General features: G+C 37.9%; 1 long non-coding RNA gene across 1 annotated transcript in view; it reads left to right on the forward strand.

Annotated features, from left to right (window-relative positions):
• The window catches only part of LOC142363546 (uncharacterized), a 107,898-nt gene that overhangs the window by 57,598 nt on the left and 22,622 nt on the right, over positions 1–27,678 (forward strand). Inside the window, exon 2 of the long non-coding RNA XR_012765802.1 lies at positions 24,201–24,264. This is a non-coding gene — a long non-coding RNA (uncharacterized LOC142363546). The remainder of the gene's footprint in view (positions 1–24,200; positions 24,265–27,678) is intronic.

Below are 27,678 nucleotides of genomic sequence, written 5' to 3' on the forward strand. Positions count from 1 at the left end.
CTAGCAATTCCACATATGTAGTTTATTATATTCCTGGAGACAAATGCATTTAACATGCTGACAAGTTCAATTTCCTCACAGCTTTATTACACAAATTATTTATTACAATGAAAAAGTATCAAATGCCTACTCATCTAAACTATGAGCATGCTTTTTGAGCAAAGCCACAAGGGAATTAGTAGAAAAATCTAGTGGTTTGGTTTTGATGCTGGCACCAGTAATGCTGTAGCTACTTTTTTTCCTACCCCAGTTTGTCTCGCTCCCCCCTGTCATTCAGGGCAATCACTCTTTCCCCAGTTGCTTGTTTAGAATTTATTTTGACAGTTGTATCCTAAAATATGTAAGCAGTTTCTGGGTTTTTCTTTGCCCATCGATATCTTTCAGAAATTTGCCTTAATAACCATCTGTCAAATATAACAAGCAAAATTCACTAAGGCATGCCATAGTTGCATGAAATATATATTGTGTCACGTAGAGTTGACGTGAATAACTAACTTGTCTGGTGACCTAACAAAAGTTAAGAAAATATCTAATAGTTTTTGAGGGTAAATATCTCAGTGTGGTTTATGCAATCTGAAGAGGGTATTCACTTTGGAATGTTAATTTGCCAGAGTTGTTAGGATTTGTTTCATTGCTGAAAATTGATTTTCAACTTTAGTGAGAATACAGAGTTGTTTATTGTGAAAGCTGGATTTGGCTGTGATTCATTTTGCTGTAAGAGAACTGGGTATCAGGTGGTTTTGGCCTGTGTGTAGCCTACCCAGACTGGTAGAGCTGACAGTGTGTTGCCAGGTGCTTTCCATTAGCAGAAGTTTTTGGACTTAATTATCTCCTGTTTGTTGTTTTGCTATACTAATATGACAGACAAAACAACACCTACCTAAAATGAGTAGAAACAAAAATAACACTTTACTCGCACAAATTTAGAGAGCGCTTTAAATTTCTGTAAAAATTTGATTTGGATTTCTTTCCTTATTTGTGCTTATTTACATATCCGTAGCCTAGCTGTTGGTTAATCAGTGCTCTTTCATCTGAAGGGTCCAAGTCTCACTTAATGATGTTTCTGTTAAAATGGTAACAGTGTTCCAACCAGGATTTACTGAGTTCTATGCAAAGCTGTCCATGGACAAACTATTTTTCCCTAACCAGTGCCAAACTGAATCTGATTTAAGGAAGTGTAGTAATGAAGGTTGATAGTGAATGAACAGAAATGGATTTATTTTTTAAAAAGCTCATAGCCAGGAAGGAAAAGGAAATATCAGTACTGAGTTTGTTGTGAAAGGCTGCCTTTCGGTGGTATAGCCAATGCTGTATCTTTTTATTTGGAAACATAAGAACCATATCAAATGAAAGAAAGAAAAAAATATATTCATGCTGTAGCTACTCTTCACATCTGGAGTGATTTTGCACTAAGCACTTTTTTTAGTAAAAATGCTAAATTCGTGGTAGTAAAAGGTCAGATTTATGCAGTAACTGCACCCAGCAGGCACAAGAATAAATACGCATGATAAGCAAAAAAAGTCTGATTTGTTTTTGAAATATTATTGTGGCAGTTACAGTCTGTTTAAACATGCCAAAGAGCACTTGGATTAAGCTATTCAGTTTGCGGGGCACAAATAATACAGTTTATTTCACTGTACAGGTTTCAAATTTGATGCTCCTTCTGAGGTTCACTGCTGTTTCGCGTCACTTCAGAGTCAGAGCTACACAGGCAAGCAGTGATTTGTCCAGAGAAAATCCTGGCCTTTCAGTGCAAACGTATGCAGTCAGTCAAACCAATTCTCTTTAAAGTAATGGAATTTTTAAAGAAAATATTTCAGTTCAATTTTCCTTTTCCTACCCCCTAGTAATGACTAAATCTTGTGTTATCTTAAAGATGAAATCTTCGCAATACGATTGATGGGATTTTAATGATGAGCTAAATATGTGGTTTAAAGAAAAGTACCCCCCCTCCCCTCAACCCATCCTACCATGCAAGAATTCATCCTTAAGCATGTCAAATTCAGTGAGATGGCAAGCAGCAATATAATGCCTCTATTGTCACTGAATTGTCTATCACTGTATAAAACAAATGTGAAAGCGATAAATGTCAAACTCAGTAACAGTGTATATAAGGGTTTTTTTTAATTTCCTCTCATTCTGTTAAAAATATGACTGACTTAAAATTCAATGAGCATCCACAAGGGAACAAACAGCACTGAGTTATGATGTCCATCATAGGACTATTCATGAAGCTGCATGAGAAAGGGAGAGGAAAGTGGTCCTTCCCACTCTTCCAGGCAGTATCAACCATCCTTCTGTGATTTCTCTCTACCCTCTCTATTAGGGATGACCCCACACAGATGCTCTGGGTTTACTGCTTTTAAAATCAGAAATTAGTTTTGTAATATCTAGCCTAATTTTCTTCTGCTGCCTTTTAAACTCCTTCCCCTAGACACACTCAATGTGATGAAACATATGAATCCCTTCCTTTGTCATGGATTTTTATACGCTTAGAAAAAGACATGGCAATTATCAGCATACTTTTAGCCTTCTCTCAAGTTCAACAGCCTAAGTGTACTGAGTCTTTCATAACATGTTGTGTTCTTGCTTGCTGCTGTCCTGTGGACTCCCATGTTGTTTCTCCTCCGTCCTGAAGCACAGAGTCCAAAGCTGGATATTGTCTGCTGGCTACGACCACACAGCAGCACAGGGGAAGGTTTGCTTCCCATCTCTAATAAGCATCTACATAAGGGGGCCTGAGAATGACAGCCAGATGAGTTCCCATGAAATGGTTTCTCCCTGTTTTTACCAGGTAGTTAATTAAATCAGATGCTGATTCCAGGGGGCATTCACATAGGCTGTGATTTTCAGTAAAAGTAGCAACTAAAAACAAGTCTAGGGTTTAATTTTTAACAGGCACTGTTTGCGTGTCAATTCTAGCAAGCACCTAAAGTACTCATAAAAACAGCTTTTAGACTAAGTAAATGATTGAAAGGACCCCAGTTAGAAATAACCTTAAAGACGTTTTACAAAAATGCTCTCAGTTTTAACAGATTAATGCTAACCTGTCCACAGCATAACATATAATGCAAGTCAAAGAAGGACTGCACGTGTATGTAGCTTACAGATCAGAAGCAACTTTAAACAACTCCCTTCAAATCTTCTTTCTTATCATCTGAAACTCCTGATGTTGTAAATTTACGTTACCTCTGTTGAGGTCAGGAGTGGCAATGGAAAATGGACTTTCGTTTCTTATGTTTCTGGTATAGCATAACAGCTCAGCTTAGTGCAGATCAATCTATCCAAATGAATGCTCTGCTTCAAAGACCTTTAAAAAGTCTTGATTTTGAGAATCCGCCAAGAAGTTACTTTGGACATGTCAGACCTATTGAGTATCTGAGGGTGGGCACTGAGCACCTGAAACACTTCACAGAACTTTATTTGAAGTGTTCGGATGTGGATATTATTAAAGAAGTAAAACAAATGTTCAACCTGTCATAGCACTTTCTGCCATTTAGTACCTTACATGTACACACACTTCAATATAAACTCAGAGGTACAACATGAATTTGTAAGGAGAAGCAGTTTGTTTTTTTCTTTGAATCATGAGAATATCCTGGAAATGTTGATATGAGAGGTGGAATCCACGGATGGCTGTTATGGATACAAGGATTCAAGAGAAGGGGAGGGTGGGAAGTATTCATAAGATTTGCTGTCATTAACTATTGTCTGTTTAAATGAAGTAATCACAACTCAGTGCTGTTGCTGAAGAAGGTTTTGTTTTTCTGGAATAAATCTACATATTTTCCCCTCTGATGCACAGGACTCTGCTGTTTGTTATTCTAGGATATCTCCCCCCATGATAAAGTCAGTAAACGTTTTACTTTACTGGGAAATTCTGGCTTGGGTCCAGCCTCCCGAAGCTTCCAGATCTCATAGCTGGGAGCCGACTTTTGAGTGTTGCTTCCATTCAGGCTTCTTAATGGCACCATGGACAATCATGTTATTTCAAATGGCAACCCCTTGACTTTTAACACTTGTGTCTAGCATTTCTAAAGAGATCATCTCTCTGCTGAGGTCTTCTGCAAAGGTGATTGAACTTTTTGCTTAAGTAGGCTGTTAATCCCTAAAAAGCGCATCTATAATAACACGTTGTGTGATAGCTTCAGAAACAAATCAGCAAAAACAAGAGAAGTTGATTAGAACTAGCAAAGTGTGAGGAAAGCTTCAGATGCTATTCCAATTTTGTACTGCAGTCGTCACTGAGGGAAAATCATAATAATTTAAGCAATATTTTATTATGTGATCTATTTCTATCAAGGCTCAAATATTGAACTGGTGTAATTAACTGAAATCTAACCTTTCCACTGAAATCAGTTGGCTTTCCATTAGCAGTAACAGACTAGTCCTGCAGCCTTTCAAAATGAAAGGAAACCTACTTTAATTTTAGATCTAGGATATTCAGTCAGTCATATTTAACTGGATGGTTACTGAAATACCCAAACACACATTTTTATTTCAATTCAGGGAAAACTGAATGTTTTGCTGGCTTTTTAGGCCTTTGTTCCTAGTTTATAATATGGATGAACATTTTGTAAAGACCTGCACAGATTACTGAAAACTAAATTAAACATCGGATTTTTCTCCCAACTGCTAAAGAAATCGGAGGACCCAACTTTTGTATCCTGCTAAGTTAGAATCATTTTCAGGTATGTTGCGATGATTTGCATATGTGTATCCTAATGACGTTCTCAGATGTTGCTGAGCTCTTTATAAGCATGATTAAGGGAATATTAGAAGTCCAAATTACAGAGAATTATGTGTCCTTTGATCCAAATGCTGGCTCCCCCAAGTAAGTTGCCTTCAGAAATGAACCTTTGTTGTTCAGATTGCCAGCAGCAAGAGCAGCCAGCACAGAAGCTCAAATACATCTTAATTGCCATTATTACTCTCTCCTGATTTAGGAAACACTTGTTCCCAGCTCTGTTCTATTTAATGTGGCAGAGAAACATCTTATGAGTGCTTTAAAGCATGAAAGGAATGCTGTTGCTGGACTTCATGTCCCTACTTTGGATCTTTCATGACTGACGCTTGAAAGAGAAGGTTACTGAGGGCAGTAAGTTGAAATGTGCATTTGCAGCTACCAGTGTGTTCAAAACTATCTCATCTTTGACTTGATATGACACAGCAGAAGGCAGTCTCACTTGAGGCACTGGATGCCTGAGAATAATCAGGGGAGTTCCAGTGGAGGGTATAACTACTCTGAACTTCAGCCTTTCTTTTGAACACCTATCATCTTACAGAAATGGATGAAAATTTTAACATCATGGTTCCCTTAAAATGTCACCGTTCTAGTCTCCAGAGGGGTCCCTTTTGCTCACTTGGAGCTTTCGAGACCTGTTCTAGATACAAAGATTTTATTGATGATAATTTTCAGACAACTTCGCCTGGCTTTCATCTCTCATCTCACTCTCTCCTGCCTTTTAGATTCAACTTGCAGGAGAAGAAAGTGAATACGTTCAAGCCCTGAGTTAGATTTGTCTGTGGTGGTGTAGACTCAGAGCCATTTTGGGGATTACTTACAGGAACATGGGGGTAGATCCTTGGCCAGCCTTGGCAGGCAGACCACATTGATGATGATCCTTATGAATATTCAGCAGACTAGTCAGATGATAAAATCCTGGTGGCAGATGAATTTGCAGAGATAGGAAGTGGCTGAGGGTTGAATCAAGCTGTATGATCCATGTAATTTTCCCTTAGTGCTTGCATTAGTTTTCTAGGACAAAATTTTGCCTTTTATGTTCTAAAACTGTATCAGGTTTATGCAGTAGTTCCGAATCTTTTTTTTAAATGTTGGGTTTATTATGATGGTTTCACTTCTCTCTTTCACAGTTAGTACCAAAGACATCCAATCACTATACACTGCATAAATACAAAAATGAGAAATCAGCATAGTAAGAGTCATCAAGTCTTTGTATATGGGTAAGGCACAAACTACATGATCATCAAGCTCTATTTATAATCTATAATTGCTGTGTTTCTGTTGTTTGTTCTTTTTTTTTCCCTAATGTGACCTTTCTAAAATGTGATAGCTTTGACGTCTCTGACTTCTTTCCTTGGAAAAATCTATGAAGGCTTGCTGTCAAACATTTGTCCTCCCCCCCTCCCCCTTTTTTTTGTTTTAAATAATTCCTTCTTATCACATATTTCAGAAAGGATCTTGAAATATTTCCCCATAAGTTTGACCTTTCTGAGCAGTGCCAGGCAGATAGTGTTCTTTGATATACTCTAACCTTATAATCCAACTGCCTAAGGTGGATTTAAAATGAAATCTTAGCCCAAATAATAGAATTGCTTCTTTAAAATGTACATGAACAGGCCAAAGATTCAGCCTGGAAAACCACAGAAACACAAAACAGAAGAATTCCCTCATGTCCTGCTTTATTTCACTCCTCCCACCTCCTTTTCTTTCTAAATTAGACTGTGTGATCTAATAGGACGCAAGCACCGGTGGTAACACATCGCCATCGTGACTAGCCACATGCTGTAAAGAAGTATGTGCAGTTTGTGGGTATTGATGAAATTGTCTAAAACTTTGACAGATTTCAGGAAACATTCTCTATGTAATTTCATCAAGGTAAAAATGAAAAACTACCTAAAAAGTAGAAGAATAAGAGATGGTGTTAATGGGGTTTTAGTGGTTTTGTTGGTTTTTGTGCTTGGTGAATGATCTGTACTTAGTTTTGTGGTTTCTACTTTTCTTCAAATGACAAAATGTACAATGATTTAACTCAAGATCCAAAATAAAAATTGAGCTATTATAGCTGTGGTGGCTAAAAACCTTTTTAGAATTTACATTAGTCTAAAGTGCTATACTTTTTCAGTTATTTGAAGTTCAGAAAAGATGGATGAGCTTCTGTGCTGTTTAAATAAGCAGTCCAGACAATGTGTTTCGGAGAGCAGTGGAGTTGTAAATGTGGCTTTTTGCCATGCTTTTAGGGGCCTGCATTTTCCTGGTTTATCTTGCGATCCAGGTGAGATCATCCAGGTGAAAATACCCGAATCATGGGATAGCAGTTACAGCCAAGCTGGCCTTCCTCTATTTCTTGATGTTTGTTTTGGATATCAATTTGCAACCGTCTTCTGCATCTTTGCCACCACAAGGTCTGATGCTGACATGGCCCCTCCGTGGAGCTCTGTTCCAAATCTGTTTGGAAACAATCCTGCATTCAGACTTTTGCAGTCATCATCCTAGGAAGTCTGAGTATGAGAGAAAAAGTTGCCACCTCTCAGCGGGGTTTAAGTAACAGCTTATAAGAGTGTAAAAATGATGCCATGTGTTTTATGTTACCTTTCTTTCAGTGTCAGAGTCTGAGCAGTCATTGAGGAACATCTTGGTGGGAGAAGGTTACATTTGTCCTTACTCCATGGTAATTAGTTTCCCTGTCCTTTTTTGTGTACGATTTACCCACCTTTTTTGGCTGCTGATTGCTTTCTAAGTCACTGGAGCTAATTTCTAGCATAGTCTGTTATAATGCAGTGGCATCTGCCATTAGGGTTTGCTTACCTTTCTCCTTCTCCTTTCTTCCTAACCCTTATGAAAATGAGTATGAAGTCAGGATTTGTATCAGGAGTTAGACCACTGGCCCAAAGACTGTTTGTTTGTTTGTTCTTGTTTAATGCATTGTGAACTTGAAACATGATCTGAGGAAGTTGATAGAGCTGTTTATCTACCTTATTAAAAAAAAAAATTGTCAAGGGCTCTCAAAGCATCTTTTGTCTTTTCTGGATGTGTTTTTACATGCTACTTCAATATACGTAAAACACTGTTGCTTCACAGATGCTGGTAAATGAATGCTTTTATGGACTGGGAACCACTGGAGACTAGTATTAGATGGTGTGGTAGGAAGCAGACAAAGGAAGAACACTTATCTCCCTTATTCCAGACATATGGATGTACGGAGTGAAAACTGTGTTCTTAAATTTCAGATGGCTGTTCCAAAGATGGCATTTGTTCGCACTCATTTCTAGCCAAATACACAGGGCACTGGAGAATTGCTTAAGTACAGCTGTATTGTGATATGCCTATTTACTGTCACTGATACAAGTATGAGTTTTTCTCTGTCTTTAAGGGAGAAGAATCAGACACCAAATCAGCTAATTGGCAACTTGCTTAATGTTTTGCCTGCTTAACTCCATTATTAGGGAAAAGATCCCTTGCAGTGAGTATTGATGTGCCTAAACAATCAATAAGCGAAACATCTAATTTTAAAAAAATCCATTTATATGGCACACAGTAATTTAATTAATAGCGGTTAGGAACAAATTGGGATTGATTAGTGCTCATTGTTACTTAACACTACGTTCTCTTGTTATTACTCAGTAATATTGTTGAAAAAAGTAAAAAATGGAAAAGACCTTTTTTTCTTCTATCATTGCAAGAGTAGAAATATTTTCCAATAAGTAAAGATTCATGTCAAAACATGAGGTTAACTATTCTCCTTTTAGCATTTTTATAAAATATTCAAAAACATGATTTGTGAAAGCTACATATACAAAATTTAGACATAGGTCTTTTTTTTCTGACAGTTTAAATTTCTGTTCAATCATCGGTGGATTTTATGCAGCTATACAGGGAAATAATAAGGGAAGCCCAGAGTATGACAAGTATTTTATAACTGACCGTATGTTAAAACATTATAACATACATTACTGGTATATGTTAAGTCTAACATTTCAATGAATCTTTCAGAAGGCCTAATTAAACTTTCACTCAATTTGGTGGAACCTTTAGTTGGAATGAATATGATGCTTTTTGAGAACAAATTTCCAAATTTCCAAACAAATTTCTGACTAGGATTAGAAGCTTGCTGACGGAAATGTTCTTTTAAACAGCTCAAGAGGACTCTGCTAGCTTCATTTCTTTGCTTATAGCTATAATTAACACTGAAAAAAACAGCCCTGAAGTGGGAAATGAAATTGAAACTGTGTTGGTAACTGTAATAATTTGATTAGTTACAATTACTCTTCAACCTGAATATGGGTTGATTTTTACTTTCACAATTCTGTCTCCTCCATAAGAAAAGAAGGCTATCCCTTCAAACTGAAACCCCAGTTTTCTGCTTTTAATTTTGAATTTAATTATTTTTTCATTGAATAATACAAAAGATTATCAGATGGTCTTGGATATCCTTATGCTAGAGTATTATTTTATCTTACTCTGTACTGTTTCCAGTTGAAATGTTTCCTTTGTCATGTAAAGAAAGATACAATCGTTGGGTGGGAAAATTATGGTCACTTGTTACACTTAGGACTAGACCCAACACAAGAATAGTTCAGGAAAGATGAAGAGCTACTGGAGAGAGTCCAGCGGAGGGCTACAAGGATGATGAGGGGACTGGAACATCTCCCCTATGAGGAGAGGCTGAGGGAGCTGGGCTTGTTCAGCCTGAAGAAGAGAAGGCTGAGAGGGGACCTTATAAATGCTTACAAATATCTGAAGGGTGGGTGTTGGGAGGATGGGGCCAGGCTCTTTTCAGTGGTGTCCAGTGACAGGACAAGGGGCAATGGGCACAAACTGAAGCACAGGAAGTTCCGTCTGAAAGTGAGGAAGAATTTCTTCCCTCTGAGGGTGACGGAGCCCTGGAACAGGCTGCCCAGGGAGGTTGTGGAGTCTCCTTCTCTGGAGATATTCAAGAACCGCCTGGACAAGGTCCTCTACAACCTACTGTAGGTGACCCTGCTTCGGCAGGAGGGTTGGACTAGATGACCCACAGAGGTCCCTTCCAACCCCTACCATTCTGTGATTCTGTGATTCTGTGAATATAACAGCAGCTACAAGATATGAAATTGCTCCTTGGTGGGAGTGGAGGTATTCCAAAATTGTCATGTTTATACGTCCCAAAAGAAATGACAAAGAGAACTTCTAGAAAATAGCAAAGTGGAAATCAATGGCCCCTCACCACAAGAAGGACACTGAGTTGCTGGAGTGTGTCCAGAGAAGGGCAATGAGGCTGGTGAGGGGTCTACAGAACAAATCTTATGAGAACCGGCTGAGGGAGCTGGGGCTGTTTAGTCTGGAGAAGAGGCGGCTAAGGGATGACCTTATCGCTCTCTACAACTACCTGAAAGGAGGATGTAGTGAGGCAGGTGTTGGTGTCTTCTCCCGGGTAACTAGCGATAGGATGAGAGGCAATGACCTCAAGTTGCGTCAGAGGAGGTTTAGATTAGATATTAGGAAAAATTTGTTTACTGAAAGAGTGGTCAGGCTTTGGAACAGGCTACCCAGGGAGTTGGTTGAGTCACCATCCCTCGAGGTGTTTAAAAAACATGTAGATGTGGAACTTCAGGATGTGATTTGGTAGGAATAGTGGTGTTGGGTGGATGGTTGGACTTGATGATCTGAGAGGTCTTTTCCAACCTATGTTTCTATGATTGTGTGCTAATCACTGAGTGAAAAGCTATGAACATTGTTGGGGTGCTCCATGCATATAAGATGCCACCCTAATTCAAGAGATGCTGGAGGATTATTTGGGAGAAAACAGAAGTGAAGTTGGTGAGAAGGGTATCTCGTATCCTCTTTCCTAAATTCCATGATGATGGTTTTAAGGATAGAAAGATATCAATGCTGGACTTCCCTGTGTGCCTTTATGATTCATAATTACAAACCTAGCTTAAAAGAACTGCAATATTTTTGTTCATTTTACTTTTTTTTTTTTCAAATCACATACTACTTTGAATCCCAAGCAAATTATTTATTCTGGCTTTGATTTCAAGCATGGACTGTTCCAGTAATGTTTATCATGTTTTATCTGACACTGCCTTTAAAAGATACATACTGTCTTTGATGATTTGTATTTTAATGTTCTTTAAATACCCATCACTATAATTTATATAAATATACACTTGGTTATTTTTCTTTTCAAGCTGGAAGAAAAACACATTATGTTTCCTGAGTTGTTATTCACATCTTTGATGATGAAGTATCAATCTAATTCTTTCAGCTTTCACAGCTAATAAATGCTGGGTCGTAAGTCAAGTATTAAATGTTATTTTAAGATTCCTGCTACTTAAATACAAATTTGTGTTGTGATTTTACTACATTGTTATGCCATGTTGATATTCTCATTATATGATAATAGTAAGTTCACCAGGTGTGTTTACATAGAACTTCATTTTTGGGAAGTGGGGGAATGAATAGAAATTTTCAGTGCTTGTTTTAATAGATATTTGCAAACAGTTGTGGTAAAAATACAATTGTCTCCCTTACACACTGCTACCTAGAGAGACTAGAGGAAATAACTATTCACAGCAGTTCACTGAAAAATTCATGTTTAATTTAATTAAAATAAGAAATCTCTACAGTATTTATAAATAAAGGAATAAATAATGTAAAAAGATTGAGAAACATTTCAATATCTCAATCTTCAGTCTGGTTTTGTACTGACTGGAAGCTGTTACCAGTAAAACTGTGTATCTGAGTAGGAATTTGGAGGAAAGGAGTATAGCAATGGACATTCTACGGGATGCCTGTCAGACACTCAGTTTATTGGCTGCAATGGGTATCTTGAGGTCAGTGTCTGACACTCATCCCATCTATAGCTATGCTGGGAAGGATTATATACATTTTTCTTCAAAATGTTTTATAAGGGACTTGGTGGCTCTCATGCATGCCCTTTTGTGGCCTTGCAGGGTTTTTACAGGAACCAAAGAATCTGTCCACTTTAAAACTCTTAATTTTAATTGCATGCGATAATTGAGCTATAAAATAATATCCATGTGGGGTTGATTCTCCTCCAGCAGCATACGGGGAACAAAGTGTTCGTTCATATTCACTGTCAACAAGTTAACGTCCTGTGCAAAATAGAAACTTCTTTGATGTTCATTGCAGTGCAACATTGTGAAGGATGCAAATTTTCATGATGCTTACAAAGAGATTGTGTTTGAAAATAGACTCTTTTTTACAGACATACTTTCAAAATTGATTTATGTTACTCCTGCATCCCACCAGTAAAGGATCTCTAGGTATACAGTTTTTATTGTTGGTTTTCAGTTATCAACACTGATTTGGACAATAAAAGGAAACATATTTAAGGGAAGTAAGTTTTGGGTTTTTTTTTTTTTTTTTTTCTGTCTCTAAAGGGTACTGTGTATTTACATTGGAGCAAGGTATAAATGTTTCTTAACAATAATCCCGTCTGACATTTTGAAATATCTTTGATTAGAAAGTACTTATGGAGGAGTTCAACAGAGTATAGAAGAAGATGCTTTATTGAATTTACTATAAAATTTTTAGAACATGCATTAGAGTTAAGAGTAAAAAAAGAAAAACAATTGAAATGTTCTACTAAATGCTAGCAAGTATAGCAATGTTTCTGCAGGGTAGTCTTATATCTTGCTTAATTTTCCTTTCAGGAAAATAAAACTTAAAAATACACTTGGTCATTTCGAATGTTTTTTTGAAGAGCACAGCACTGCATTGTTATATATTGAATTATAATAGTAGTATATCCCAAACAGCATTTGAATTCATTAGCATTTAATTATGGTGTTTGGCAGAAAACCTAGCCAAGCACGCATCAGTTCTCACAGAGGTGGATACTGAGTCGGGCTCAAGCATGGGGTGAAGAAGCCGGGGACTCGTTCCTGCCCCTTCACAGAAGCCAGCCTCACACTGAGCCAGCCCAGGGTGCTGATCCAGCAAAAAAGCAAACCTCACAACAAAACAAAACAATTAATAAACTTTGAAGCTGGGGCACTTCTTTGACTGCTGTATGTAAATGCTTTTGTTTGCAGAGTTGAGGGCTGCTGCTTTGCTGCTCAGGGCCTGCCTGTGCCGCTGCTGAGCAACCAGGCCATGAAACCATTGACTCCAAGTACGAAAGTTCATCTATAAATACCAGCAGATAAAAACTGTAACCTTATGGAAAAGGGTACTCCCTACATCCACATGTTCATGGCTGTAACGGTCTCTTAGAATGGGTATTTTGCCATTGGAATACAAAGGCAGCAAGACAGATTTGTTGAGCTGCACACAAAGGAACCTGCAGCCGGGCCCGAGCAAGGCCTGTGCGTGCTGCTGTGACAGATGAATATGGAGGTAGGAGTAATGTGATTTCCACATAAAGCTTGGAGAATGTGAACACCTTTAACAAGACGCAGCTTTGCCAATACCAACTGCTGTCATAATGGCAGTACCATTTTATGTCGCTCTATAACCTGGCTAAGGCAATACGTTCCCCACTCTGCACCATGTGAGTAGGCTGTACCCTGAGTCTGCTCCGTGTTCTCATCTGGCAGTCTTTAATTTCTCTCCATTTTTTCCCGTCTTTCTGTGGCTGTTGATTTTTATTGTAAGTTGGATCCTGCTGACAGTGAATTAATCGCAAATTTGACTTCAGAGAGAGCAGAGATCTGTTGAAATGATGAATCTGTTTGGCATTCACCAGAGACGTGTTTTTCCCTGCGTCTCTTACCAGTCAAGCAGTGTCAGCACAGCCCTGGGCTGCCGTGATACCGGGATGTTGTTCTGAGCTCATTTGCTGGCAATGTTTCATATTTGCACATGGCGTTGTGTGGAAATGCCTGGGCACAGTCCTCAAAGAACTGGAGTGAAAGACTTGCCAGTCACCTCACTCTGTGGAAACTCACTGAAAATAGACTAATTGCCACAAAAAAATGCCAGGTGTTGATGAGGATACAGAATATTGCACTCTGGAGCTATATCTACTGTAATTTGCTGTGTGTTTAACTTACAGGTAAAAGGCAGCACTAACAAAGATGTAGCTGGGCTCTTGCTTCTGTAGAGTTTGTTGTGGTGAAGACCATCTGATATCTTTGCAATCTAGTGGAAAATCAATGTGCTAAATAACTGTGGTTGTAAAACCTTATATATAATATGTTATTCATGCACCTTTTCAAAAGGTCACTATTAACATTTGGGTTTTGACATTCCAACATTAGATTTAGTATTTCTGTTTTAGCTGAACTTTGTGGTAGGATTTCTCCCTGGATGTTCCAGAATTGGGTGTAAAAGAATTACATTTTTTAATAGAGAAAATGCTAAAATTGCTTCTGTAGCAAGCATAAAATGAATCTAAATGTGTATGATGGTCAATTTTATTTCTTGTTTCTGTATGTGAAAAGAAATTATAAGAGGTATATAATGGATAAATACATTTCTAAATGCTACAATTAGGAGTTCTAGAGAGTGAACACTCAGTAGGGCTTGGAAATTGCTAAGAAAGTATTTCCACATGAGGCACATCCAGCAGGAATTTTGGAAGTTTTTTAAAAATTGATGAAGTGTTTGTATCTTTTTTATAAGAGGTAACAGACACAGAACAAAGAGAAATAAATATGACAGAAACATGGCAATTTACAATGAATAGAAATGTAGAAAGAGGTACGCTAGCTGGATGTAGGGCTTTGTTTACTATGATATTGTGGTTATAAAAAATTAACACCTTTAAAATTGTTGTATGATGTATTTCTTACTTGATGTAATGATAGCACCTAAAAGTGAGGATCATTTTTGGTTCATTTTCGATGGTACTTTGATAGAATTTTTTACATTCAGGAAATGAGAAATATTGAAGTGATACAGTGTTCAAGTTCAGAGCTTCTACTACTAAATCCTCGGACCAGTAACCTGTGCCTATATGGAATTTAAAAGTTTCAAAAAAAAAAAAAAGGGAAGGAAGTTGATGGAATTTGACGGAAAATATATAAAACAAAGCTTTTATTTTAACACCTTCTCAGTTTTCACTTAGTTGCTGTTCTTTTATTACAAAGAAAATGCTGGTTTTACAGTGTCTTTATAAAAATATTAGAAGATGGTCATGAGCTATTCCTTCTGAGGGAAGAGAAGTTCAGATGAGTTGGAGCTCTTGTCATTAAAAAGCTGACAATGTTACAATATATTAGAAGTCAAGACAAGACAAAAGTGGGGAAAAGAACAGGTTTGAAGTACAGCTTGCTCTTGTTTTCCTGCTCATCCTGGGGCAGGGCATAGTCGAAACACTTTTCATTTTATAGTATCTCGTTTCTGCTGCATGTACCAGATGGAACACATAGATATACACTCACTTTGAGACTTTCCTATTGTGCACTAAAATCCACCCACCTTAAGGGTGAAAATGCAGCAGCTGTTCCTCACTGGTATTGCTACAGGATCATTTCAGAGCACAGTCTTAGAGAATATATTGTAGCATTCGTGTACACTCTTCATACTACATCTGCATAAAAAGGGGACAATCCTTTTTCAGAATTAGCTGTGTTTGAATGAATACATTTTTATAGCTACTTTTCAAATTATGCAAGTGTAATATCAAGTTTTTCAAATACTTTGTTTATGGAAATCTTGACTTCATGTATTTCAAGTAGGCAACCTCTGCTTTTTATTTAAGTATGGCAGATGTATGATACAGTGATACATACTTATTGAATCATCCATTTTACATTAAGTACTGAGTGTGTCTAATTCTTCTCAAGGCAACTAACTACACTGCAGTCCTGACCCTCATAGAGGATCAATTTGTTTGGCAATATAAAAAATATCACCTTTGTCTCTTAAACTATCTACTTTCCCCTTTCCCTCCAGCCTTCAAACAGATGGTTTTACACTGAATGAGGGAGCTGGGGCTTGGGGGGCATGGGGAATGCATCTTTGAGCTGAATAAGTAGTGGAATGATTGTGTTTAAGAGAGAATATATTACTGAGTTCAGGATAAGCAAGAGGGTCGATAGCCACAGGCAAGGAGGACTGTGGTGAGAGTGTTTGCTCAGAGAAAAAGCAGGATGGACACTTTAACTTGACGTGAATCCCTGGCCTCAAAGGAAACCTGAAATATGATTGTGGAAGAGTGTTTGAAAAAATTTTTTAACTATCAGCTATCTGGTCTAGATAGATCACTGAACTTCTTTAAAACCCAAATGAATGTAATGTTTCTGGCACTCATTTTATATGATATAAGATCAAGGTGTTTATGCCACAGTATGCTGAGCATTCCCAGTTCCCATCGTGCTTGCCTGGATTTCACAAAGCGCCTCTCTATTCACTTTTTTCCTTGTTGTCCTGTGTGTTATCCGAGTGAAACACTGCTTTTCCTAGTGTAACAGAAATGGCAAAAATGTCAGAAACACAGCAGTTACATTGCAGGGTGCTGCATGCGGCAAGGTCTGCGCTCTTTCGGGACAGCATCTCTCCTGCCCGACAAGGGAGGTGGGAGCCAGGTAGAGTCTGTGTGTTCCACCACTTGCAACCTGGTTTGACCCAAGTCATTCTGGTACTGCTGCTCCAGCAGCTTCATAGCTTCTCCCAGTGTAGTTGGAGTGGATTTTGAAGCTTCTCCTGGAGTAGCCTAAGCTCCCCTCTCCCCCTCCCAGTTATAGCTGCTTCTGAGACCCTCAGTCTTGGCAACTGGACTGTGCTAAGCCCCAGGTACGGGTTCACCTGGCTTTGAAGCATGTAGCTGCAGAAAAGCTAAATAGTAAGATTTTGGAAATTTGGGGTGTTCAAAATTTCTAGTAAAGACTAATGAGAATCCCTAGAGGGGGAGCGAGATTGAATATGTAGCTAATTACATTATTCTGAGAGAGATTTCATTGAACTATAAGGTTGGAGGTAATTAAAAAACTTCTCTGAGCTTTCATCATTTGTGAGCACTCTGTGCGCAGATTTTCTTTTTCCCGAGGAAGATGTGATTTTCATATAAGATCAGCAATGCATGTAAAGATGTGCCAAGGGAAATGATGTCAGATGTATTACTGACAGACTGGAATACAAAAAAACAGTGTTGTTTCTTAAGCCAAGGCACTGGGGTTTTGATATAGATCAAAAGTGGTAAAAAGAAAATTCATTTATAGAGTATGAATTGGAGTTTAGTATATGTGGACTTTCAAAATGGGGTTGTCACTCAATCTGTTTTTCCTAGTGTTACAAAAGAGAAATGATTGTTCTCCCAGAACCAGAGTCTGAGTCAACATCCGAAGTGGTTTGTGACGATAATGTATGGACGGATATATCTGAAAAACATTTGACTTTCTGTGGAATTTCAGGCTTTAGGGTTTTGGAATAGGCAGTTGCTTTACTGGGTTTTAGGCATCGACATTATAGGTTTGCTATGAGATACATTCTCTAAAACTCCAGTGTTCTACTAGGAAGAATTATTGAACTATGCTATTTTTAAAGAAGCTACAAAACAAAACCCCCAAAACCCAAACCAAACCCTTCTGTGAGAAGTTTTGGAGAGAAAAATAAAAACTGTTTGATAATACTGAAACTTTTAAACAGTTGAAGAGTCTGTTTGTCAGCCATGGGGTAAATTAACTAAAAAAACCCCCAAAACCCTTACCAGGAAACGATTGCGTGAGAATTTTTGTCAATATCACAGAAGTCTTGCACTAAATAAATGCTGCAGTGTGGGGAATTGTACCTACCTTGGCAAAATTAGAATTAATATGACAATAGAGAATATTCAAGGCACTTAGTTACTTGTAGGTATTTCACTTTGCAAATCAGTTAGCTGTGTGTATTTGATGCACAGAATGACAGTAATTGCGTTGCACAAACACGCAACAGCTGGGTGCAGACTTGAGTCCTCCTTTATTTCCAGCTTTACATCTTAATTCCTTCCCAAATAAATTCAAGGTTCAATTTGGAACTTCCTGAGCATCCAGCCATGGAGCATACAATGCATTGTTGTTAGGCCTACGTGCCTGCATACGAGGACGTGGTTTGGTGTTCAGATGCTGTTGAATGAAGTTTTCGCAATTAAAATATTTTGAAGAATGAATCCTCTCCCCCTTTGCTTTGGGACTTCAAGATCTTGCATGTTTCGGATTCCATGGGGGGTAGAATGTTGGGTGGAAGTTTTGATTTTTACATTTGTCTCTCATTGCTTTTGTGGTGTTGGCTCCTGGGAATGTGACTAGGAAATCACCACATACTTCACTCAGTCCTGTTCAGTGCAGTGATGTTACTAGAGGAGAAACCCTGTGAATGTTTCATTTTTCCATAAAATGAATTTTGACAAGTGCTCAGAAATATGCCTCAAATTTTAACCTTCCATTTGTAGGCAAGGATAGATAACAGCAATACAGATAAAAATGAGATGGTGACTTTGAGCAACATGACAAGATATTATAAATCTTAGCACTGGCCTTGTACTGCACAGAAGATCACAGTCTTAATTACAAAGTTTTTGAGTGGCTCTCTAAGATGACTCTTACAGTTATTCTTCATCAGGATATTTACCTGGGAAGCCCGGTCAGTCTGTCCTGTGCCTGAACGAACTCGAAATGAGGCACACAGTTACATCATCTGAACATACATATCATGAGGGACACTTATGGACCTTTAATCAAGACCAACAATTTGACTCAACATGGAAGTTAAGCCCAAGTTTCGCACAGCCTGAGAGGGCAGACCCAGTGTGGCAGGGCACCCTGTCCTGCCCGTTCAGGTGCTACCTCACCATAGCAAAGAGCAGTCAGAAGAGCCTTGAAAAATCAGGGAGACCTTGACAGCATAGCCTGTGATTTGGGCATTTGGTAGTGATGGGGGAGGCATAAATTTTAGCTTCTGTTCCCTGGGATGCTAATGGTTTTTGTGACACAGGCCCAGGCTAAAACAAATAAATTGCTTCTCTCTGGAGCTGGGTAGTAGCAACTAATATTTGTCCTGTGAGGAGGTTACCTGAACCATGATATATTTTGCAGTAGGGTTGTCTTTACTCACTGGGAACAAGCTTATTGAAGAATCAGAACACGGCTTTATTTTGTCTATAGTTCTTGTGGAAAGAGCTAAGAAGAGATTTAAAAACGTACCGTCATTAATCGCTGAGAAACTTTAAGCACTTTAAAGTGCAGAGTAATTATAGCACAAGGCTACGCATTTTTCACATTAAATAATGTGATATTCTGATTCTGCTGAACTCAATAGAAGTTTTACTTCTTTCCTTAAAATGATCAGGATAGCAACAGTGCATTCTCTAGACCTGTCCTTCGCAGGCAGAAATTTACTTTGTGGTTGAGCAGGAAAGTAGGAGTTTTATCCCCACCATCTTTTCCAGATTAGCAACAGTTGGGGCAGAACACACATTTTGCAGTCACACAATCTGGTACAGAAATGTGCAGTGCCTTGTTTAGGACAGCCCTCAATTCCCTCCTGTTTTGGGGCTCCCTTGCAAAATGAAGTAGTTCCTATATGGGATAGAATCATCTCTATGTGCCACAACACATTTTTAAAACAATTTTAATACATACCTTATATGGAAAAAAAAGAAACTACAATTGCAGTAAATACTTTTTTCCCCTAAGTACAGAGCTGGCAGATAACCTTTGATATAACATGTGGTTAACTTTCCTTTACCTTATTTGTATGTTTGATCTCATACTGATTATAAACGCTTTTTTTAAGAGGGGGAATTATTTTGACCCTTTGCTTGGTGAAATGTGCTTTCGAGCCTATGGTAAAGATGAAGTGAACTAACTTGACGCATCCTCCAAATGTCACCCTGAGATCTTTAACGGAGCTTTAACATCCTGAGAGCTTTAACAGAGCTGAGAAATAAGTCAAGGAGAAAATAGCATGAGATTAACATACAGGTTATTTTACACCCTAATGCTTTGTGGCACTGATGACTACCTTGTGCTGTGGAGTCAAACGCTGCAGGTTTGAGGCAGCACAAGCAGTTTTACTGCTCTCCAGATGGATTTTAGCTAGTGGCAGAACTTGTCCTGTGTAGATATCGAGGTATCAATTAGAATGGACTTTTGCATTAGTGTCCTTTTGCTCTTAAGCATCCTTGTCTTTCAAGAAACTATCTTGTCTATAGTGTATAGTGTAGGTGCATGTAATGCTGCATTGGGCTGTTGTGGGTTAGCATCCCGTGACTTTTCATCCTTCTGTTTTGCCACTATGTGTGTTCATTTCTCTACAAAATCCAATGAGCCCGCTAGTTTACCATTAGTTTAATACTTTCTTTTTCTGAGGATCATCCCATGTGGTTGTTTCCACATTACATCTTTCTTGTTTTGAGACTGCCAATGGAGTCTAACATTATTGTAATGGATCCTTGTGTTAGAAGAACATATGAAGACCTAATTGTGCATAAAACAGCTCAAGTAAATATAGATAACTAGTTTTAAACCAATTTGCAAGTTTAATACTTGGGAGATGAGAAAGATTAGAGGCCTAAGTAGCTTTTGTGTTGGATTGTGGGAAAGTTTAACATTTGGTGCTGGACCACAGCTGCACTTGGCTGTGGTGTTATTCTTAAGTTGGCTCGCTTGGATCTCCCCACCCTGCTGCCGTACCTTCTGACTATAATTGACTTGTACTGCTGGTATGCAGCTATGGTATCCTTCTCTGGGTTTGCTTGTGTAGGTGTTAGAAAACTGAGTGCTCTTCCTAAGTGAAAGGCACTCTCTGAGCAACTACAATCTAAAAAGCTATCTGTAAAGTGGTGTTTCCCTTAAAGACTCAATTTGTGCAACCAACCTCTCCCTCCGTGATAATTTTCTTCTCTTCCACTAAGCTGTCAGGCCCCAACAAAATTAAACCAAAAGCCATTTGAGTGTTTTGGAAATGAATACCTTCACTGTTTCCTGTCTTTCCATTATGTACTGTAATAATACAAGTAGCATGACTTTAGACATTTGTTTCTGGCACAACTATTGTTGCAGCAAGGGGAAATAATGACTTGGAAAATCTAATTATGTACAGAGTTTAAAAAAAGAAGCAACTCAGTTTTTCTCAGGATCCCTATGTCCAGTGGACTGATACAACAGTGCAATTCCTCCTCAATGCACCTTTCAGTAAAGTTCAGCTCAAATTCTTTCTGTGGCTCTGGAAGTTCTATCGCTATGGCAGAGGCAGTTAGTTTGAGTTTGAGACATGACAAGACTACTCACAGTTTGGAATGTAATAATTAAGGAAGGACTAAAGCATGGAAATTCAAATTTCTTCTGTGGAGTGAATTACTGTCAGATGTTATGAGTCCATATTATATGGTAAAGAAACTTAAATATAATCAGATAAATTATCTATTGAATTATTGGATACTTTAAGTATCACCTGTTTTTTTTATTATTATTTGCTTATTACAGCAGTAACATTCTACTTTGCAAAACATGTGATCCCAAATAGAAGATATGATGTATAAAATCTTAGCATTGTTTTCTACCACTTCAGCCCTCTCAGTACTGGGTATTAAATGCAGTCACATCAGACCCATGGAGGAATCGTCTGCTAGGGTCATGTCGTATTTTGCACCCTGAATTGGAAAACTGATTGTGATGGTTAAATAGAAATGACTCATTACAAATGTTAAGTTTTACTTTGACATCTGAATTAAGATGCCATTTTAGCTTCTTGAAGGATAGTAGACACTTTTTTTACTCAATGTAAGTTTTAAAACCAAGTTTTTAGATTGCACCTGTTCTGAGGGTTACAGCAAATATAAATTGCTCAGTTGATATTTGTGATTCAATTATGAACTGTAATTAAGCTGAGTATTTCCAAAGGTGGAGGTATTATGAAACCTCACTACCAGTTGCAGTATTTGACCATTCTTACTGTGAACAATTTTTTCCTTACTTATAACTGGATTTTTTCTTGGTGCAATTTGTGCTTTTCTTGCCTTTTTTCTTTTCACTTCTTATCTGGCTCTGTCTTCTCCTAATCATGCATTAGGTGACAGAAGGCATTGGTTCAATCCTCCTCTGTCATCCTTATCCTTCTTTTTCTTCAGGCTGAACAAACCCAGCTCATGCAGCTTCCCCTCTCAGGCTGTGTGCTCCTTAGCCACCCACTGATGGGCATCGCTGACTGCCCCCGTACCCACCCCACTGGTGCACTCATTTATTCGCTGAGGGTGTCAAATCCCATCATCCAAGCCCTTAATGAAAATATAAACCAATATCAGTCCCAGTATCGGCACCACTGCTACGTGGTTGCCAGCTGCATTTTGATCCCACCTGAACACCACCACCACTTTTTGAGAAGACTTCATCTAGGAATCTTCTTATAGTTTTCAGCTTAAACTTAATAATAATAGCTTTACGCACTTTTGAGTCAACATTCAAATTTAGGTATAAATGCTTTATCGGCTTCACTCATGTTTAATCTGTTGTAGCTAAAGAGAGACAGTGCTATCCAGTTCATTTTTTCTTCTGCTAGACCAAAAGAGCAAAACTGGTTTTGGACCAATTTAGAAAACAGGGTTTGGGGTTCCCTAGACAGCCCTCACTGACTCTGTGTGAATGAATTCTTCTATGATAGGGATGATCAGAGCTTTAGATGTTCCTGCACCACCACCTTGTACAAAATGCTGCGTGTACATTCTTGTCTCAATTACAGTTACCTCTCTTGCATGCAGAGGCCATACTTATTTTGTTCATCATGTTGCCTCAAGTCACCTCTGATTAATACGTTCAGGTTTTCTCATTTTAATTTTTTTTCTTTGTCAAAGAGTTTCCAGTGACAGTTAAGACTTGTTAAGTGTCACTAGAAACAGCTAAATCCTACAAATATCCTCAGTATTAGTATTGCTCAAATAATTTATTCAATGAATACTCTGACTAGTTCCTATAATGCATAACATGTCATATTACTTTAAGGAAATACCTAAGTGACAAGGCTCATACAGCTGTTAAACATCATATTCCTAATTCAGTTCTTGCAATGATGCCATATTGGGAAAATTGCGACTGAAATGACTGAACTTGGAGAAGATAAAGCTAGACTAGATCAATTCCAGCTCTGAGAGGATAAATCAATGAAAATTTTTGAGATACAATTAAAAATGCAAATTTTAAATCATACAACATTGTTTTGTGTGGTATACAAGGCTAGAAGGAACACTTCTGTATGGTGGGTTTGTTTCTTCAATGTTTAATTAAATATTATCAGGCTGAAGACTAGTTTATCCCCACAAAACGTTCTCTGGATGGCTGTTATACAAAAAGCAAACAGTATTTAAGAGAAAATCAAATCATAGCTGTTACTACGATTCCCTGATGGTTTTCTGTGTAGATGAACCCTAAAAACACATACGATAGCTGACTTGCTAGGGGCATATGCTTAGAAAGAAATGAGGGGTGTTGTGTGTATGTTCAGAATTGCAAATCAGTTAATTGGGTGCTTCTGGCTACAGGCAGAGAATAGACGGGAATTTAAACAGAGTAATAGTGCAGTCTGCGACCATGAAAGCATAAAGGTGGAGAAGCAAATCACTGAGAAGCACACAACTCTTACTCATATCTCTGCATGCAGGAAGAAAAGATACAACCCAAGGCTGAGCCTGGGTTATATCTTTTGATTTTTAGAAGTTTAATGCCAAAATGTATGAATGGTTTCTTTCTCTCTTTTTATTGCCCTTATAGTGAATCTGAGCTTAGCTTAGTTTTTCACCAAAGACAAATTGCAGCAAATGTGAATATTTTTTTTACAGGTGCATAACTCAGATAACTGCTTTATGCCCCCACTTGTCAGTTTTTGTCCTTTGTCAAACAGGTTAAAAATTCTGATATGTTAGTGAGAACAGTTAGCTAAAAGCAAAGTTTTTCTCTTCCTTCTTGTAGCTTGATTTTTATGTCTAGATCTGAACTTGCTCTTTCCACTTAGGGTTTCTGCATCAATCCTACATTCCTCCATTGGAAATTAAATTGAAAATCAGTGTAGCCTGCTTTAGAATAACCAACATACATTTTTAATAGGTGAATGTTTTTTATGATGAGCTAGATGCTGATCCCCACTTCTGCAATCCCAATTAGAGCACTTGTTTTACATGAGAGAGAGAGAGAGGCTATGACACACCGTGGTTTATTTATCAGGCCACCTTCAATGCGGTTGCTACTGCAGCTCGGAAGGCCCAAGTGGAAAATGTTATTGTGGCTTTGAAATATGAAATGTCAAACAGAGAATACAGTCTGCAGCAGAAGGTGTTCACTTATTTTTCTGAACAATGTGATGTAGAGACAGGGCTTTGGATAGTGGTCCCTGTGCACAGCACAGAGGAGAGTCTCCAACACACCGGTTACAGATCTTTGTGCCTAATTCCTGTTGTTATTACAGGGCCAAGGGGTAGTGTCAAGTAGCAATCCATGGATATTACTCTCATCAGTAACATAAAAGTTTTAGTAAAAGCACTATAAAATGCTTTGTGACAAAGATAAAACTACCAGTTTGTCAATTATCCCTTTGTGTTTTACAGGTTGAGTTCAAAAATCTGCTTTAAAAAAGAAAAAGTAAGAACAAAGGACTAAGAATCAACTCTGGTAAGCAGAAGTAGTATACAAGTGATGGGTCATTTCCACTGTTTTCTGTATTTTGTGTTATTTTGATAACTATGCTGCCATAAAATATGGGCTGAATTGTTGGACTGTCTTTCAAGCCAATGTCTCAAGGTGAGGCAGCATGTCAGTTTTGTTGCCATGACCAGTCTACACTGAACTTGGGATAATTCTGATTTTGGTGACATAGATGAAAATGAAAAACACTGATAACCAAGTTTGACTGGCTAGAAATTGTGCTCAGTCATGATTTTCTTCTTCATTTCAACTATTTCTTGTTCTTCACATAAACCTGGGATTTAGAGTTCTGTTTAATACCAGTAGTCATTAGAATTTAATATAGAAGGATTAATTGTTTGCAAAATGTTCATTTTTATAAAAATACTAGCTTTTAGACTGATAGATTATGTGATCTAACATAATAATGTCATATACCTTCATTTGTTAGTAATATATTTTTATTATCCTTATTATTGCCTAAGAAAAGGGAGCAAAATCTGTACCAAATTCTGCACACACAGAGTACAATTCTTTTTACTAGATGCTGACTATGTCTTAGTTTTGGGAGGTATCTGAGTGTAAGATCGAAAGTGACACAGGAAAACAATTTGCCTAGATTGGCATTATGCTTCTGTAGTATCAAGAGACTAAAGTTATCCAGGCAAAATTTAAATAAAAACTTTAGGTCAGTATAAACCTGGTATGAGAACAGAAGTTCTAGGTGGCATCATAAGGACCCTGTTTTGAGGATGCCATAAGACCTTGTTATATTTTTTCAAGTTTAAAGAAAATCACACTTTTATGCACATTAAAGTGCATTTCAAATACAGAAAAATAATTTCCTTAGTTGTTATTTGTCTAATGAAAGTTTTTCACATAGTAAACTAGTCTACAAGAGCCTTTTAGCCAGTTTTAGCAACTGAAATCCCTGCAGAATTTCGGAAAAAGATAAAAGCTATCCTTCTCCACCCTACAAAAAGTCAAGATATTTTTACACAGTGTTTCTGTCAAATCAGTCTGTATTTCCTGAGATTTTTATTTTTCTTTATTTTTCTTTTCAAAGTCGGGGTAGTTATATCAGTGGAACTGCCTGGGTCTTTATTTTGAGCTGCAATGATTAAAGGTCATTTCATCTTCTCGTCTGCTACCAAGCAGAATACAGTCAGACACTTGCTTTGTTGTTATAGATCATAATAGGGCTTCAAATAGTTAAGTTTTGTGACCACCTGTAAAAGAAGCTTTGTAATTTTATTTATGTGTTTTTTACCTTTCTAGCTATATCTGAGTCATAAATTGCACACACAGTAGCAATATTGCTTTCGGGTATTTTCTTCCAGGAATTCAGAATGCTCTTTAAAAAGTCAGTTAATGGCATGTTATATACCTTGCGTATAAGTGAGATGACTTACCTGAAACAAGTCACAATGTAAATTACAGTATGGATGCATGACCACAGGGACGAAGACACTTGGTTCCCTTTTCCTCAGAAACTCTACTCGCCCATAGGTCTGCATTTTGTATTATTTCACTCCAATGTAAGTAACAGCAACAAAAAGGATTGTATTTTTGTGACTGATTTAGGAATGGCACACTGCAGATAAGGACACTGCACCCTAACAAAGTGTGTTAGGAGATGCGTACAGATGTAGTTGGTCTGACCCACAGGTAAAATCAGGTCCTCATGGAGCTGAAGCAACCAAAAAAATATACAGCCCAGTTCCAAGGCAGCAGATGATCCTGAGGAGGATATCACTAGTGGGTGGAAGCCACATGCAAGGAAGGGCCCAGTATAGGATCTAAATGAGACCAGTGCCTTGCTAATCTAGAATGAAAAAATATTCCATTAAATAAATAATTACACTATGGGAAAAGATCTTATTTTCAGATTACTTTATAATGAATTCTGAATTTGAGAAACAATATATTTAGTGTGTGTAGTGTTCAGATATATAGAGTAGTTGCTACTTTAATGTTACAATGCTAGGCTAAGGTTGGTTTGGGACTTTTTATAGTCTTTTTCTGCCTCTCTGTGTGAATAAAAATTCTTTGTGAATTTGAAGAAGTTTTAATGCAAGAAGTGTTAGTAGGCACAGTCTGCTGATATGTGAATACAAACATAACGATTTCACCTGCATGTCCAACTACTAATTTAACCAAGGCAAATAATGCTATTGTTCTAAAATAACTTTCTTTGTTGCCTGCCTGATCACCTGACATGTTACAACTATCCATCTCATCCTTCTCTTTATAAATATTGAAGTAGTGTTCCTTTCCCATATCTACACTAGCAAAAGCAAAAATGAAAATGTGAAAGGGCACCAAAGATCTGTCTTTTCCTGGAGCAGAGTGCTCTGCTGTTACAGGCGCTGAAGAGACCAAAGCGCAATTGTTTGGTTGTTATTCTTTGCTGTGTTTTGGAAAAGAGAGCACTACTAGACGGTCAACGGAATTTGGAAAAAAAGATCCTCTAATTCTCCTTTTTTCCCTTAAATAGCAGGACTGAACAGAAAGGGAATTACTCATAAAACCAAAAGCTGCTCTTTGTTTAAATCTGTTGGATGAATTTATAAGCAATAGTTATACCGCAGCTCATTAGCAAGTCTCTGTTAGCACATTTTACTTTTATTAAGTAATCAGACAAAAACTGGGAACAGAGCTGGACGGGAGGTTTAATAGCCTGGTTTTATCCCCCTAGCCAAAAGAAAATCTTTCAGGTTAATGCTGTCTGGTTTGAATATATTACTCGTGTAAGCTGCTCAAGCTTCACTGAGGCTGGTGAATCTAGCTCAAATATTTACATGGTGCTCTCTGGCTGTGTAAGTTTGGTACTTAACCCTCATTTGAAGAGAGATTTGAAGACAAAATACAGCTTTCAGTAGACTTCCTCTCACCCCCAGCGTCATCTTGGGGATGTGTTCCTCAAATGTGCACAGTCTACCTTGATCACAGAAAACTAGTAATTGCAAGATGCTTTTGTGCACCAGAAATCTTGGGCCTTTCTGGCTACTTACAGCAAGACTTGGTCTGACTATTGGATCAGCCGATGTGACCTGGGTTTCTGGGGCGCCGTCAGTAGTTGATGTGCTGTCACTGTACGAGTAATATTTCAGTAACTCGTGGTAATTCGGGGTGTCATATAAAAAACACTTTATCAATTTGTGTTTGTACCCCCCAGCACTGTGATGAACTGGGACCGGTAGACATGGCAGCATCTTCTCCTCTGCTCTGCCTTTTTACTTCAGAGCAGTAGAAAACATACACAAAGGGAATCATGTTGAGGGTTTCATATTTTTCTGAGGAAATAAATGGAAGGAAAGCGACCTGACATGAGTAGCAGGTTTGCTGGGAAGGGAAAAGTAATGAAATAACTTTCTACTTCTAAGATTTTATTGGAATGGA

The sequence above is a fragment of the Opisthocomus hoazin genome, chromosome 18 (assembly GCF_030867145.1).
Source record: "Opisthocomus hoazin isolate bOpiHoa1 chromosome 18, bOpiHoa1.hap1, whole genome shotgun sequence".
Taxonomy (NCBI): Eukaryota; Metazoa; Chordata; class Aves; order Opisthocomiformes; family Opisthocomidae; genus Opisthocomus; species Opisthocomus hoazin.